The following is a 16,478-nucleotide window of genomic DNA, read 5'->3' on the forward strand; positions in this document are numbered from 1 at the left end:
CACTGTACAGCGTCGTGCGATATTTTTACGTGAATATGGTATTTCTGAGGCAGAGCCGTATCACACATGAGTCGCGTGGACCCTTATGTAATTTTACTAATGACCCTAATACTCCTGAACCGGGGCCAAATTCCATAGAAAACGTAGCCTTTGTGAATGCTCGTGCTTTTTGTCGGCCGCATAGAGCTTTGTTGTGAGCTCACGCTCTTTCCCTTTTACCAATTTCGTCTTTCCAGAAGCCTAAGACAACGGCATATTGAGTGTTTTTGAATTATGTTTTTAAAGCGAACGTTTCTTTGCCTGTCCCCCCCCCCTTTTTTTAATGTGCTGGCGACTGTCTTGCACGACAGGCCGGTCCAGGCTATAGTTCAAATCAGTACCGGATATAGTACAAAGCCGGGCGACCCGGGGTGACAGGCTATCTACGTGGGCGCAGACGCGAGCTCGAACACAAATACGCCTTCGTTGTCATGCCATCGTCGACATTTTTTTTATCATTTCGTCGCCTTCATTTCTTCGTCGTCATCCTTTCATTGTCATTCCGTCATCTTCATTCGTAATCATCATACAGTCGTCGTCAATCCATCGTTGTCATTCCTTCTTCAGTATACCGTAGTCTATCTTCATTACGTCATCATCCCGCCGTCGTCGTCAATTCCTTCAATGCCATGTCACCGTCATCATTACGCCTTCATCCCTCTGACGACGTCAGTGCTTCGCCGTCAATCCACCGTGGTTAATCCATGCTCGTCGTTGCCATGCCCTTGTCATTATGCCGTCGGTGGCATTCCGTCACCGTTGCTTCATCATCCTTGGGTTTTCGTCATTATGCCGTCGTCGTCATTTAGTTGCCATCATTTTATCGTCGTCATGCTGTCGACGACACGCCGCGGTATCCATGCTGTCGTCTTCATGAAGTGCAGGTGGTCCTGTCATCATCAATGCGCTGGAGTCATACTGTTGTCGCTATTCAGTTGTCGTTATACAGTCATTGTCATGGCTTTAACGTGATGCCATCGTAGTCGTTCCGTCGTCCGCCTTCCTTACTCTGCGCTCCATCGTCGTCACGCGTGGCGGCCGCATGTTGGAGTGCCACAACGTTACGCTGAGTGTAGCACTTTTCGGTGAAAACGTGTCCATGTTGATCGTCTATCTTGTGCTTGTAAATTGTCGCTAAAGAACAACAGCATTCTTCGCAAACACCAATGGAACATCCGCCGAAAGTGATTGCCAGAGCTCATGGTATCAGCCATGCAACTGCGCTCACCCGTTGTTCGAATCGACCTCGTTTTTTTCTTCTAACTCCATCATTTTTAGAGCACAGCTCTTAGGCGCCATTTCCTGCTGCCAGTGTCGTCGACGTAGACGTCTTCCATCGTAACCGAGTGAACGAACACAGCGAAAGATGAGCAACCGCCTAGCGCAGCGGGAGATGACAGACGGGGAAGCGAAGAGAGTGTGAGGAGGAAAACGCGAGAGCATAAAGTTCCTTAAACTTCCTAAAGTAGCGACACTCTCCTCCTCCGCCTTCACTTCTCCTCGTTTCTCCTCTTTCCCGCTCCCTCCTCGACCGTGGCGCCGCCTACACTGCTCGAGCGTAGCAAAGGCGCCAACATGAGCTCCTCGCCACTCCGTAGACGCTTCTGGAGCAAAAATGGCGCTGATGCAAGGCGCGAGGGCCCACGTGATGCTATTAGGCCAATAGCGACGCGGCCTCGGCCAGAGCGCGCGAGGAGGAGGCGGCATTCTTCAAAGCGTGCCGCTACTTTACGAAGTTTAAGGGGCTTTAGAAAAGCGCAGTGGCGTGCTCAACGGCCTTCGCGGTGATTATGGCTACGAGATGGGGCCAGAGTAGCGCGCGTCGTCTCTATGGAAACAAAGCGCTGTATGAGCGGAGGTCTGTCTGCGACGGCTGCTGTGACTCGCGCCCACGCTTCACGATTAGCATGGCAGTCGCGCCACACTTTGCTCCGTTTTCAACGTGCCGCACGAGACAGGTTGTCCGCGCCAGCCAATATATCGCAAAATGAAAACACGTACATAGCGGCGCTCAAATATTGCATTAGGGAGTATCGTAATCATTGGGGAATTTTTTTGTCTCCCTTTTCTGCAAGTCTTTGTCCGTTGTTCCTGCGTAGTGCAACATCAAGAGGCACTTGCTGGGCTGCTCTGGAATGCTTTTCTCATGCTTAAAGCATACGATGAATGTTGTCATATTATAAGTAGCGTGTTTCTACACATATCTTCAAACACTGAAGCAGATAAACACAAGCGCTGTGTTTCAGTGTTCGTCGTGCTGCTGTAGGTGCGCTGCTTCCTGCACCGACAATACCCAACTAACAAGCGTTCCAGTGTGTCGTTAACTCATAGTGATATTCCTATGAGCTAGTTATTCCGCGCATGAAGATAAAGCACTCGCAGTGTAGCAAACGAGAAAGGGGACGAGGGTTGTCCCTATCCGCCATCTTTGCTGTTGTGGCCAGGCTTGCTGTCTCCGTATAGTGCAAATAAACTTTTTGTTCGAACAGCTCCTCGTTAGAATGCTACTATTACTTTTTTCACGTTGGTCTTCTGTACAAGCGCAGAACACGTCACAAAAGCACAAAAGCTTAGGGGAGACGGCACCTAGGAACGACGCGATGTAACAGCTTTACGAAACGCATTCCTGCTGCGCAGTGAGTAGCGCCTATTAAGAGGTGGCTTCGCAGACCGACGAACCGGCCTCACAAATCGCTGTTTTTTACGACCTCCGTCTGTTTTTTCAGACGAGGTTCTTCCGCTTTCTTTTTTTTGTATTCGCTATCGGTGACTGCTTCGATCCCCTGCGGGGAAGCTTTCGCCAGCCGCAATATGTGCTCGCAATATAAGCCTCTTGTTGCTTTTCTTTTTTCTTTTTTTTTCTCCCCGATAAGGTAATTCCGGGCGGCTTTTCGATTCGTTGATATCGAAGGTGTCCGATTCCTCTCGGAGCGCTTGCGTCACGCTCTGTATCGCTCTCACGTGCCGACTTCTCTCATGCCAACACCGGCACGCAGTGCCTCACTGACCGAATTTCCACTCCTTCACCCTTCCCTTCCTTCCTTCGTTGCAGTGTAAACAAGGCATCGCGCAATCGGGAAGAGCTTCGAGCGACTTTGCATTGCATAAGCTTGACGTCTTCGCAAGCGACGCCCGGTGCCTTATGTGTTTCGTTTGGAAACCTCCTGGCCATTTTCTCGGAGCTCGAGCACGTTTCCTTTTTGTTTTATGTCTTTTAGATATTCGTTATCACGTCGTGTTCGGCCGCTACAGTTACAGTATTTGCCCGACTTGTTTTTTTTTTTCGCAACCGTCTTAGTTACCGATTCTGACTTCTAAAGTTTTCTTTTTTTTTTCTCGCCGCTTAGCACAGTCGTGTTACAGTGCTGCAGTGCTTCTTTCTACAGCTACCGTTACACTGCGTCCGGGTATTAGCTGCATGCGAGCTTGCTGAATGCGCGTTTTGGTTCGAGCTCATTTCTTACGTTCCGCAATTGAGTAGTCTCTTCGTGAGGCTTTCTTACGGCACTGCCTGCCTGAGCTCCGTCCGTTTAAAATCATTTAGTTCACCCCCCTCCTCCCCTTCCCCTTCCCTTTGGCCTCAGTGAAAGGAAACAACTCCTTAGAGCCTAATGAGGCATTAGAGTGCTTCAGATTAGGGGCCGCAAGCGGCTTGTGTACGCAAGAACTAGGAGCCACGGTACTGCGCTTGCGCAGACCCCTACGTCTGGTTCTGCGCATGCGCAGTGGAGACGTAGTTAGGGGACGCAAGCGGCTTGCGTATGCAAGAACGAGGGGCCACAGTACTGCGTCTGCGCAGACCCCAACATCAGGGTCTGCGCATGCGTAATACTAGCGAGTTTTGTTTTAGGGGACGCAAACAGCTTGCGTACGAAGGAACTAGGGGTGACGGCACTGCGCATGCGCAGACACAGACGTAGAGGTCTGAGCATGCGCAGTACCGCGGCTCCTGTAGTTCTTGCGTACGCAAGCCGCTTGCGTTCCCTAACCTGAAACTCCCTATTGCTCTCATAAACCCGTCCGGCTCGACTCAGGCGTTTTAACGAAGCGATAGTGGAGCCCTCTGATCAACGTCCTTTGCTTACTCTGCGACGCCCTCTACAAAATGGAAGATTGCCCGCAGTATGAGAAACAAAAATGAAATCATTAGGTTAAACCAAAATATGGCGACGAAGTCGCAGATGGTGCTCGTCAGCCCATTTCAAGTCCACTCTGAGTGGAATGCGCCTTACAGTGACCTCCAATTATCCCTGGCGTACGCCGGTTGGCTCAATTCTGCACCTGCAAGTTTCCCAATCTCACCATTCCACCTTATCCGCTGCCACCGTTGGTTGACTACATTTCCTCCTTTTCTTGGCAACCATTCTGTTAATCGAATGCTCGACCATCGGTTACTGCGCTCGGTTACTCCGTCATAATCTCAACCATCTCAACCTCCTTTTTCGAGAATTCATATGGCTGTCTTCCTGTACTTGAAGGGACACTAAAGATAAAAATTAGTTGAGCTGTACTTGTAGGCTAGTACTATACTATGCCACAAATGCCACATTTACCGCCAGACGAGGATAGGCAAGCAAGGGGTGAAGTGACAAACTTTATTGAAAAAGTTCAGCAGGCGAGAGCTTGCAGGTCGTTCTCAAGTGGGTGGCTTTCTCAGTCTAAGTTGTCGTGGTCCCGCGCCATCCGTCCGGCCCTGCCCACCTGCCGGGACTGATCCTCGGGGCTTGAGCTAGTCTCTCCCACTCCGCCGCGGTTGGTTGGGATACGGAGGCGTGGAGATGTGTTGGAGCTCGCGGCCTCCCATAAGTTCTTTGCATTTGTAGTATTAGTTGGTTGGACACTCAGCGTGACGTCACATTCCCTGCTGGAAGGCGTTTGTCTGTAGTCGTCTAAGTGCGTCTGCCTCTTCTCTGGATAGCTTGGGGTGTGGGAGGGGGTGGGCTCTCTTTCCGAGTCTGTAACGCGCTTAAATGTCCCCCGCATCTCTTAAGAGCGGCTTCGCCCGTATCCTCTGGAGCGTGGTCGCCTAGCGAGGTAACCTGGAGAATATGCGAATCATAGAAGGCGCGAGAAATGTATGGATGGTTGACAACGCCACCTCGAAGTTCCCGCTTCAACTCGCCGTGGCCTCATCAATATTTGACCGCGTGTGCTCGGGGCCTACTTAGCTTTAACATTAAAGGAGCCAAAGATCGAACTCGGCAAGTTTCGAGAACATTTACTGCGCAAGGACAGTCCAAATACAAGCACATTCAAACACGGGACGTCACAGAGACGTAGCAGCGACTTGGTTTCGGCACCGAAATTCTAAAATAAAAACTTCAACCTTTATTTTCTCTTCTAGTAATTCACCATTAAAGCGAAATTTATGTAAATATAGTTTCCGAAACGTACTTCATCAATGTAAGCTTATTTAGTGTTTCTATACAGCGTCCCTTTAACGTAAAAACATTTATCGTTCTTCGTTGCACGGCCCGTTACGCGGTCCTCAACGTCGAAAGAACACCGGAAATCGCGAAGAGTTTTGTCGGAAAGGCGGTGGAGTCCGCGGCCTTATACGAATCCTGGCCTCCGGCTCATTGACGATAACTCTGTTACCGACCTGCCTTCCATTTACATACAAGCAGAGACACTTCGCGGCTGTTTCAAAAAAAAAGAGGGCAATGAGCCGCACCGCCACGCACCGTTCGGCCTTGACTGACCGCTGGCGGCCGACTCGTGCCGGGACCTCCCCCTTCCTAACACCCCCCCTATCCCTCGCCCTCTTGCACCGCTTTCGTCATCCATCGTTACGGCGAACGTGAGATCGCAGTTCGCGCTGGGCGTCCGGTTTTTACGAGCCTTTGGCCGCTGATCGTGATCGCTGCTTCTTAGCGCACTACCACTCCGTTTCAAGGGTGATCCGGGCAGCAGTCCGAGTGCCGAGGGTATGGGCGATCTAGCGGAGGTAGTTGACTAGAAGAAGTAACTTGTTCGCGCGTGCTTACGTATAAAACGGAAGAAACTGTCATCCATCCGACTGTCCCACGAAGTTACGAAGGAAATGCGGGCGGGTTTCTCAGAAAACAAGCTTCGCAGTTGAAGAAACTTTCGCGCTATACTGTTCGGGGATCGAACCCGACACCAACGCGGTCGCTCGACAATCCGACTTGGCCAGAAGGCTAGCAGATCGCAATGCGAGGGAAAATTAATCGCCGAGTCGAAGCGCAGGCAAGGTCGATCCAAATGGGTCGCGAAGCTTCGGGCGAAAAACGGTCCAAGACCAATCGTCACCGACACGAGCAAGAGGGGTTATGGGAGCAGCGTTGAAGCGCGACTGTGGGAGGGGGGTACAAGCAATGAGAAAGAAGAACCGCTTTTTAATGGAAACAAGATACAATTCAACCACAACCGCTAGCTGTCGTTCACACTAGAGACAGTAACTAAAGGCTCTTGGCCTAAATCTGCGACTGAAACGACTAGCCACTGGACCTCAGGTCTCTCTTGCACACTGCACTGCTGACGCACAACGTCCTGTTGCTTATCAGTCACACCTTCAGGTGCACGGTCGCGCTAGCCAGGCGCAGACACTACATGTCTTGGCATGGTTAGACAAGTGGCACACTAGGGGCTGCAGACAAAGCAACACAAATTAGTAAAAGCAGCAGATGTGTAACTTGGTGTATACTTGCTTGCCCTCTTGTTCGTCGTAGGTGCCTCCGTGATACTTTTCTATCACAAGTGAAGCATCTCGGAGGCACGCGTGACAAACATGAGGCTTCGACCAAAGGGCTGCACAAACAAGTGCAAGGACTAAGTAACACTTACTAAAGCATGAGTAATCTCGGGTAAAAGTCTAAATGCGACTATGATTTTTCCTGCCCTTGCAGCACAAAGCATTCACATGTACAAAGCCTTCAGTACAAAGAGCATTCTTATATAATCGTGTCACGACCAGACGAAAGCAGGACCGAAGGGAAAGCTTCTTTTGGAGCATTTGGTTTCAAGCGTTCATAGCTATGAACAAAAATGGGCGACTGAATCAGCAAATCACCAGCAGTGAAAGGTATCTTTTCTTCCCCCACTTGGGAAAGAACCCATGCGAATTCATCACAATATAAGGTGATAAATAAGGTACATAGGGGGCAGATTTCAATTCTGTTAGACACATAGGGGACACCTTGAAATCTTGCTTCTTCGCAAGAAGAACCCTCAAATAGAAAAGCCCGTTTCTGCAACTGCCGTTATTTGCCAGTGACATACATACCTACGCGCACAATTAAAGAGCTTTCTCACAGCAGAAAGAAGAAACTGTTCTAAATAAATCGTGATTATCACCAGCCATGATCAAGTCTCCGGTTACCAATAGGACGTGAGGTACGGAAAGAAAGAGAGAAAGAAAGAAATAAAGAAAAAGAAAAGGGAAAAGAAAGGCAGGCAGGTTAAACAGGTTGCATCTGGCTCATTGAAAGCGGGAAATTTCCTTATGGGCATCACTGTGTCACGCCGCGTCCGTAGAACCGGCTGCTCCACGGAAGTCGGGAAGAGTTCGAGTAGTGCGCGTGCAACTGAAGGCCGACCAGGCCTGACGTACAGCGCCTTCGTTTACTTTCTCAAGGACTGCACAGTCAGGCGCCAGGAAAACGTGACTTATCGATTTGCGCACAGTGCTTCGGATGTCCACAACGTGCATTTGGCACGCCAGGCGTTCGAGCTTTATCGCTCATGCTGACGAAATCAGTTACCACTATAGCAGAGCAGTAGCATCGCAAATGGCATTGATTGAAGACATGCAAGGCAGAGCAGACAGGCATAGTGCTAAGTGAGCTTCGAAACTGTCCGGAACGTGAGAGCAAGTTTTAGTGTTTATTCACTGATTGAAGGATTGATTATTTACCCGATTGCTCGATTGATTCCACCCTCTACAAAAAAATGGAAATGTCTTACCAGCAACCCCCAGAGAGAGAGAGAGAGAGAAACGAAGAAGGAAAGGTAGAGAGGTTAAGCTAGGATGTGCCCGATTGGCTACCCTGCACTTGGGGATGGGGAAAGGGGAAGAATCGCAACCCCCACGTTTCTACTATTCCTTCAACGTGCACCAAAACATCGCCACGAGAGCCCGCCTTTGCGTAACGTCGCCATGGGAACGCCATCGCACCTGCCGGGAGTCGTAACCGCGGCCCTGCACTCAGTGGCAGAGAGGTCAACACCACTGAGGCCACCCGCCTGTGTCGAAAGATATTCGAGGGTTGTCAAAGACGAGCGAAGCGCGTTGGGAGACGAGCGGGAGGTTATCGAAGCATCAGAAGGGCGCATCGAGAGCGCGCGAACGATGTTTCGAAACGTTGTTCGCCATCGCCGATCCATTTTGTGGCGCGGTATAGTGAGACCTTAATCGATGGGCTCCTTCTTATCACCTGACAGCCGATACGCATACGCGTGGGAAAGCAGCAAGCAAGTGTTGAGTTCTTGTACCCTCCGGGCGTACAATTGCTCTTTGACGGCCCGTGAAACTTTAAGCGTATGCTACGCGCTGAGCGGTGACGATCGGGGCAACTTGTGTTCCGATATTCCGGCGCATATCTAACCATCACACGAAGCCGGTGGCCTCAGGGGAAGCGTGTCTTAGCTTATATTCCACCTGTCTTCATCTACCCGTCTTCTTCTTTATTATATGCCCACTTAAACCAAGATGTTCAGGAGAGAACCGCTGTATGTAGAGAGATTCGTAAAAGGCAACAGAAAACTGGGCTTCTTTTTCGTTTGCCTTGGTTGCCACACCACAAACAGTTAAATGAATACGTTTAGGACTTCTCCGTAAAATAAATATGCCTACGTAGCCTGCGGAACCTGTTGTCCATAATTAACCCCTCAGAGATTACGGGCTGGTCTGGCCGTATTCTGGCGCATGATTCGTGGAAAATAAAGCAGAGATAGACGAAAGGCTACAATGCAGTATATCGTAAAACTGCATCAGCTCGCGCTTGATCAGAATCAGAATCACAATCAGTTTTTTTCAAGACAATAATGGGGATAATTACATAACGATATACAAAAGGAGGTCCCGCAGTTAGAAACTGAAATGGGACCTCCTGTGCATGACGACTAGAATTAATAAAACAACAATGGCAACATGGGAGATTTACGATAATAAAGGTTTTAGGAGACAAGGCATAAATGAACAGAAAAGCAGCAGATGAGTGTACTAAGCAATAATAAGGCTTTGGATTAATCAGCAAAAGGTGAAACTGCAAAAATAGCTCAAGAAGAAAAAAAAAGAAGTAAAAAAGTAAGCGACTGCTTGTCGGCTCCCCTATGTAAAGGGGATGTCATAAGCTATCATATCATCACACAACGTAGGCTTGTGATGGCGCTCTGAAAACTTTCCCTTTCCCGACATTACTGCCAACTTGCGGACTTCTGTGATACTTGAAGCGTTTATCAGCTTCGAGTTGTCCATTAGGGGTACAGACCCCATCAAGCCTATTTTTGTGCTTCTGATCTGTGCTCCTGGCAACTGTATCTTTTATGCACTGTTGTCGAATAAACTTTGACTTTGACTTAGCCTTTGACCTGCACTCTGCTACGTCTCGGGGTTAGTTAACCCCGTTGAGCAATCCTCCCGGAAAGTCTTTGGTGCCTCGTGTTCGGTCCCGGAACGAAGACAATTTTCTTCCTATTCAGCCATGGGACCATTTTTGGGACGACTTCGTAAAGACTTCCTGGTAGTTCCTGATAGCTTCATGGTATACTTAGAGGTACGTGCCACCGTTCTCTTTCAGTTAATATCATCACCTATTGCATCCCCTTGCCCCTCCCCCAGAACAGGGTAGCCAACCGGAGATAATCTCGGGTTAACGTCGCTGTTTTTCCTTTTCCTTTGCCTTTCTCTCTTTCTCTCTCTCTCTCTCTCTCTCTCTCTTACTCCGCCGACGATGCAGCAAGCGGCGCTAGCTAGATGCCATTACAGGCTAGAAACAGGCACTCGAAACTAGATGACGCAATTAATGAATATTGTAACCAACAGTTACGACAACCGCTTCTACGAAAACTAATTTATTCTGGGCGAACCTGTGCCCGTCAACAAAAACCGACTGAATACTCAACAACAACAAAAACGTCCCTCGAGCTTCGCTTCTTCGAACGTCATTCCCCTCTTCGTCGCCTCCTGTCGCGTGCCAATCATCTGATTCCCGCGCACGAGCCACCGGTCTTTCAGCACCGGCCCAGCGTTGCCTTGCGGTGCTTTGCTTGACGCTCGCGGTGTGGCGGCTCCTTGAAACGCAGTTGGGATGTGTCGATCGTCTGTTTCTTCTCGCAATGCTGGCGGCAATATACCGCTGACCGCGTCTGCATGCGTAGTACCACTGACCTACACGCTCCTTCCCCTACTGAGTCCTACTGAGCGCAGAGCCAGTCACAAGGCTAAGCGTCAGTTTCCGACATATACACCGTGGTGCAAAACATAGTGTACAATTCTAAGATCACTCGAGGAGAAACTGGCGCTAAAAACCTTCAGCTTCCCTGGGAATAGTCGATAACACACATGAATCGGCAATTATAGCTGAATAAGGTATTGCTCTCTTTCTCTCTTTCTCTCTCTATCTTTACCTCTCTCACACATATGCGCGCGTTCGGTGTAGCACCAACATGTCATCCCCTCGTATTCTTAGAACACCGTTCGGATGAGCTTCAGTACAACACAAAACTTTGCTATCATCCCCCCGTCCCTCTTCGACCGAAACTACCCACTTTCTTTGACGTAACAATGAACTGCAAGAAGTTTAATACGAGAATCACAAGGTCGTCAGAACGCAGAAATACGGAGCTTGGACAGATCTTTGCACTATATAACTATCATCACCATGCTGCATAAACTAAGAACCACGCGGATTCGCAAGCTGCAGGTATCACTAACATACATTCTTGGTACGAAATCCTACGCCGTGAGCTTTCCGGCTGATAAGAACTTCCGCAAGCTCAGCTGTCGCTGCCGTACAGCAGGTACGACGTATCGTACTAAACTCAGATGAATGGAAACATTTAGGAAGCGGAAATTGAGGAACCGGAAATTCTAGGAAACGAGCAGCAAGTAGCAAAGCGCCAACTGCGGCATCAGAGGCCGTTTTTTTTTTTTTTTTGAGAGAGAGACGAACCTTTGTGAGGACAGTGACGACACATAAAATGTTGCCGCGCCACTTAGCAAAGCCGCCCGCGTCGCGTGGTCGCGAGTTGCATGACTGTTACGTATAGCACGCACGAAAGTTGGTGTCTTGTCTCTCGATCGAAAGTGTCGAAATGAAAGAATAAAGAAAGTTCCCTATAAATAACGTGCCCGTGCGGGGTGTTTCCGATTGCCTCGCAGGCATCTGTTCTGCAATTCTGCAGCACCAGCAACTTCTCGACACAAGTCGCGCTGCGGAGCCGCCCCTTGGTATAATTGCTTTCGAGTTGTGTAGGAATGCCGCCATTTTTATTCTGAGCAGCAAGCTTATACGTTTCAGGTTGTTGACTTTCCCGGCTCGTAAAGAAAGGCGCCTTTCTTTTCACTTCGTTTTGTTCGCCTTCCTGGCGCAGGCCGAATGCGCGGTGCCCTGTTTCGGCTTCTCCTTTCACTTTTTTTTGTTTCCCTGATCGTTCTACTTGACGTTCTCACTCACAACGCCAGAGGAAGCTCGAAACCGTACTTGAAACGGTTTCAAGTGGCGAGGCGAGTAGGTTTTTTATTGCGAGCCGAACCGAGGCGAAAAACGGCGGTGTGCATAATGTCACCGATCGTATATGTGCAGGGGTAGATGAGGCCCGATACGATGAGCGGCTCATTCTACCGGCTATTCCGCCGACTATCAGCCGCTTTCCGGATTTCTTTCTTTCCTTTTTTTGGCTGAGCACTACTCCCCCCCCCCCCCCGTCCGTGTTGAGTGCGGTAATCCTGCAGGGTCTATCGCTTTCACCCTCATGAATACGGCGCGTATTTCCGTTAAATGCAGATTGAGTTTCCAATGCATCGCCCATTGTCCTTGCGAAGCTCGGTGGAAAATTCTGGCTGTGCGCGCGCTGTCATCGAATTCTCCAGTGTCTTCGGTGTTTTTTTTTTTCTTTTTGTTGTTTTGCTTGGGGGGGGGAGCAAGCAACCGTCGTTTTGTGACTGTTGGTCTTAAGTCGTTAAAATTGTGCGGGTGGCTTGAGTCACACAAGTCCAAGAGTCTGATCAACGGTCAGGGAACAAGGTGAGCCTAAGTTGAAGAAGTCCCTTTGTCAAAAAATTACAGGGTCTCTTAGGATCTCTTTTAAGAGGTGAATGGCGTAAGCCTACTCTTCCTGCTCTTATTATTCGCCTCTTTCTCTTTGCCTCTTCTCTCTCTTCTTTCTTTTAGTCATTACTGCTCGCTACTAAGCATTTTTAACCATTTATAATCGATTGTGGTCATTACAAGCCGTCGTTAGACGTTTTGGTCATATCATAGTCATCAGGCGTCATTACAAGTCATTTCAGTTATTATTAGTCATTACTCGTAATTACTAAGCATTTCCAGTCATATCTAATCAATTGTACTCGTTACAATTTATTGTTTGACATATTGGTCACTTAATAGTCATTAGTAGTCATTACAAGTCATTTCAGTCATTATTAGTCATTACTGCTCGCTAGTAAGCATTTTTAGTCATTTCGTAGTGATTAGTAGTCATTGCAAGTCATTAGTAGTCATTTCAGTCATCACTGCTCATTACTAGAGATTTATAGTCATGTCTAATCAATTGTGGTCATTAAAAGCCGTCGTTAGACATATTGGTCATTTCGGAGTCATTAGCAGTCATTAGAAGTCATTAGTAGTCATTATTAGTTATTACTATAGATATTCATTGTTAACCTGTACCAATCTCTATTATAACGTTATCATTCACTAACTGTCACTAGCAATCATTTTTCGTTCTTTAATCTGTCTTTAATCTGTCGTCATATGGCGTGATGACGCTTCGACGGACGCTCCGGCGGTCAGGCTTGCTAACACGAACTTCACTATGAGCCCAGGAAGGCTTTCGCCTTAAAACGCGCATGGCTCCATCCAGGCTGAGGAGGCTTCCCTCGTTTACTCGTTGTTGGTTAAATCACGTTTCCGTCTTTCTGAGATTTATTTGTGTTGTTTGCAGTCCGTAAGATTGATGCATACGTAGATGTGAAAGTGGCTATGCCACAGGGCAAGCGGGACAGACAGACGAGAAAAGTGTTCGTTGAGACCATATTCTTTTCTCAATGTAACCGGACGACAGATTAAAACCCAGAGGTTTGAATTTTTTGCCTGGCATCAGGTGGAAAGGTGGACAACATGTGATTCCTGCTACATTTCACTTTTATGTGTGCTAACGTGCTAAGAGCGATGAAAATTACTTCAAAAAGTGCTGATTGGCTTGAAAAAGATGTGAAATAAAGGAAACAGTGAAGGGCGCACGTCGGATCTAAAGGTGTTACGGAAAAAAAAAGTTCATCGACGCTTACAATACTCCCTAATTGGAAATTTGAGTGCAACTGTTTACGTGTTTTCATTTCGCAATATTGTAACGTAGTAGTGCGAATTATGGCAATTCCGGAATTGGAGCTAGCAGTCGAAGAAGTGGAGGACAATGGGTCTCTTGAGCGCAAGCAGGGGTTCGAGGCTCGGCTGGGCGCTCTTGGGCGCGGCTGGCCAGGACTGGCCAGTACTGGGGCCTGCTCGCGTGAAGTGAGGGACCTCGCCGTTCTCACATTGGTGCCCAACGTGGGGTCCCAGCTGCGTTACGGCACGGACCATGATCGGGGGGTAGGCGGGCAGCGCCCGTTCCATGGCCAGTAGCGTCGCCTGCCTGGCCTGGTGCGTGAACATCTCCACAGTGCGAGATACTGATCTGGCTTTCGCTGAGGAGCGTTTCCGCCGACTCTTCCTCTGTCACCGTCATCGGGTCTGGCATGGGACACGGGGGCGGAGCGGCCTCCTACGCGCTGCTGAACCGTTGGCGAAGGGACCTGCCGGGGCGGTTACTGCATGAACGCGATGCAGTACTGCGTCAACGCGACAAGTTGTCGAGACACGGAGACCACGCGTGGCTTCAAACCCAGCAGACCGGGACTGGGGCCTGCTGGTGTAGAGTGAGGAACCGCGCCGTTCCCACACAGTGAATAACACCGCAGCAAAACTGTGAATGATGAAATTAGCTTTTTATTCGGCGAAATTGTGAACCGGTAGCATGGCGTCGAGAGTCTTCGTAGGGTTTTTAGCGTGAACCAGCTTGAACGGCGTGATCTATGTTGTTTCTTGCACTGCCATGTTATAAGCAATGATTACTTACTGAAGGACGGCATCCCACGAATCGTGTCCACGCACATCGCTATGTCGGCGAGCGTCCTGTGCAGACGTTACGTGAAAACGTTCGTCTGCGGGTGGTAGGCAGTTTTCCTACGCTGACTTGTCTGGCTATACTGCAGGATGGCTTGAGTAAGTTCAGCTGTAAAAGCCGTTCTTATGTCAGCAATGGGAACTTCTGGCGCACCATGTCGCAGCACGAGTTTCTCGGCGAAAAATTTGGTATCATTGCCGTGCTACCTTTGGGCGGAACTTTAGTTTCGTCGTAGCTGGTAACGTAGTCGGTGGCCACGACGATTCATTTGCTTCCAGATGTTGAGTTCGGAAAGGCTCCCAACAAATCCATCCCTATCTGTTGAAGCGGTCGGTATGGAGACTCAATCGACTGTTGTAATCCCGCAGGCCTTGTCGGTGGTGTGTTGCGTCGCTGGCAGTCTCGGCATATCTCGACGTAACGACCGACGTCGGCGGATAGACGCGGCCAATATCACTCGTATTTTTGCGAGCGTACGGGAAAGCCCGATGTACCCGGCTTTCATCATCGTGCGGGGCGTGCAAGACTTCAAGCTGGAGTTCTGAGGGCACAACGAGAAAGTAGTTGACGCTGTCTGGCGAACAGTTCTCCTTCGCCAGTACGTCGTTCTGCAAGAAAAACGAAGACAATCCGTACCTAAATACCTTCGGGCCAAAGTCGATCTTGCCTTCCAAGTACTCAGCGAGGCTTCTTAGCTCCGTGTCCGCTGGTGGTTGCTCGACAAAGTCGTGTGCGCTTATTGTTCCTAAAAAGGCACACTCGTCTTGGTCATCTTGGGGCGCCGCTCCACGGGAGCGTGACACAGACAGTCGGCATCAGAGTGTTTTCGTCCGGACATGTAGACTACAGGGATGTTCTAGTCTTGCAGTCTAAGGCTCGACCACGCCAAGCGTCATTAAGGGTCATTTGTATTCGTTTGCCAACACAGCGCGTGATGGTCGCTTACGACTTTGAACGGCCTACCATATAGGTAAGGGCAGAATTTTGCTGTAGTCCAAATGATGACAAGGCATTCCTTTTCGCTCGAAGAATAGTTTCCTTCCGCTTTTGGCAGCGACCGGCTAGCGTAAGCTATCACCCGTTCAAGTCCGTCTTTCCTCTGGACTAGGATGGCACTCAGGCCTAGGCTACTGGCGTCAGGGCGGATTTCTGTATCAGTGTTCGTCGAAGTGCGCAAGTACGGGTGGCGACAACATGCGTCGTTTGAGATCTTGAAATGCGTCGGCCTGCGGTGTTTCCCACCTGAACTCGACATCACGTTTACTTAGATTTGTCAGCTGCTCAGCAATGTGCAAAAAGTCTTTGACAAAGCGCCTGTAGTAGCCAAACATGCCCAGGAATATGTGCACTGCCTTCTTGACGATGGGCTGCCGGAACTTTGCGATGGCAGCTGTCTTTTGCGGGTCGGGGCGTACACCAGTTTCCTGCGCGCACGTCATTGAAGGGGCCGTTCTCATATTGGTCTCCTCCGTTCGCGGCTCGCGTCATTCATCTCCCTCTCCGCGTTCGCTCTTCCATCTGTTGCTGTGGTCATTCGCTCGGTTACGCTGCCGACACAGACACTCGCCGCAGGAACGGGCGCCTCAAAGCTACGCTCTAAAAAATCCTCTTATTCTGGAAATTCCTTGCCTGCCCGGCAAGCGGGCATCCTCTGTTGCACCGCACGAAAGTACCCAAGCGTAACTGGCTGCTCATATCAGGTTCCTGACAACTTTCCCTTTCACGAATTTTACACGAACCAGAGAGTTTTCGAGGAACTCCTTTGGTTCGACAGGATCCCTCAGCTTCTGTAGTTTGTCGATTGTTAATTTTCTTTTTCGTACTACTTAACTTTCCCAATTTCTGTGTTTGAAACTACGTGTAGGCATCTGTAGTGATACGGGTCGCTGGTGAGACTCGATGTGAGCAGATTAGAGTTGTGCACGACATCGCTTGGAAGATCATTCCAATGTGTTTCTTTATTCCTGCGTGAAATGTAAAAAAAAAGAGGTAAGCGGCGCACTAAGACGTAGACGTGGCGAGTAAAGTGTTTTGCGATCGCTGATAAGATATGAAGTGCGAAGCAATGAGCAGGTGAACCCGCGACC

The sequence above is a fragment of the Dermacentor variabilis genome, chromosome 8, assembly GCF_050947875.1.
Source record: "Dermacentor variabilis isolate Ectoservices chromosome 8, ASM5094787v1, whole genome shotgun sequence".
Classification (NCBI taxonomy): domain Eukaryota; kingdom Metazoa; phylum Arthropoda; class Arachnida; order Ixodida; family Ixodidae; genus Dermacentor; species Dermacentor variabilis.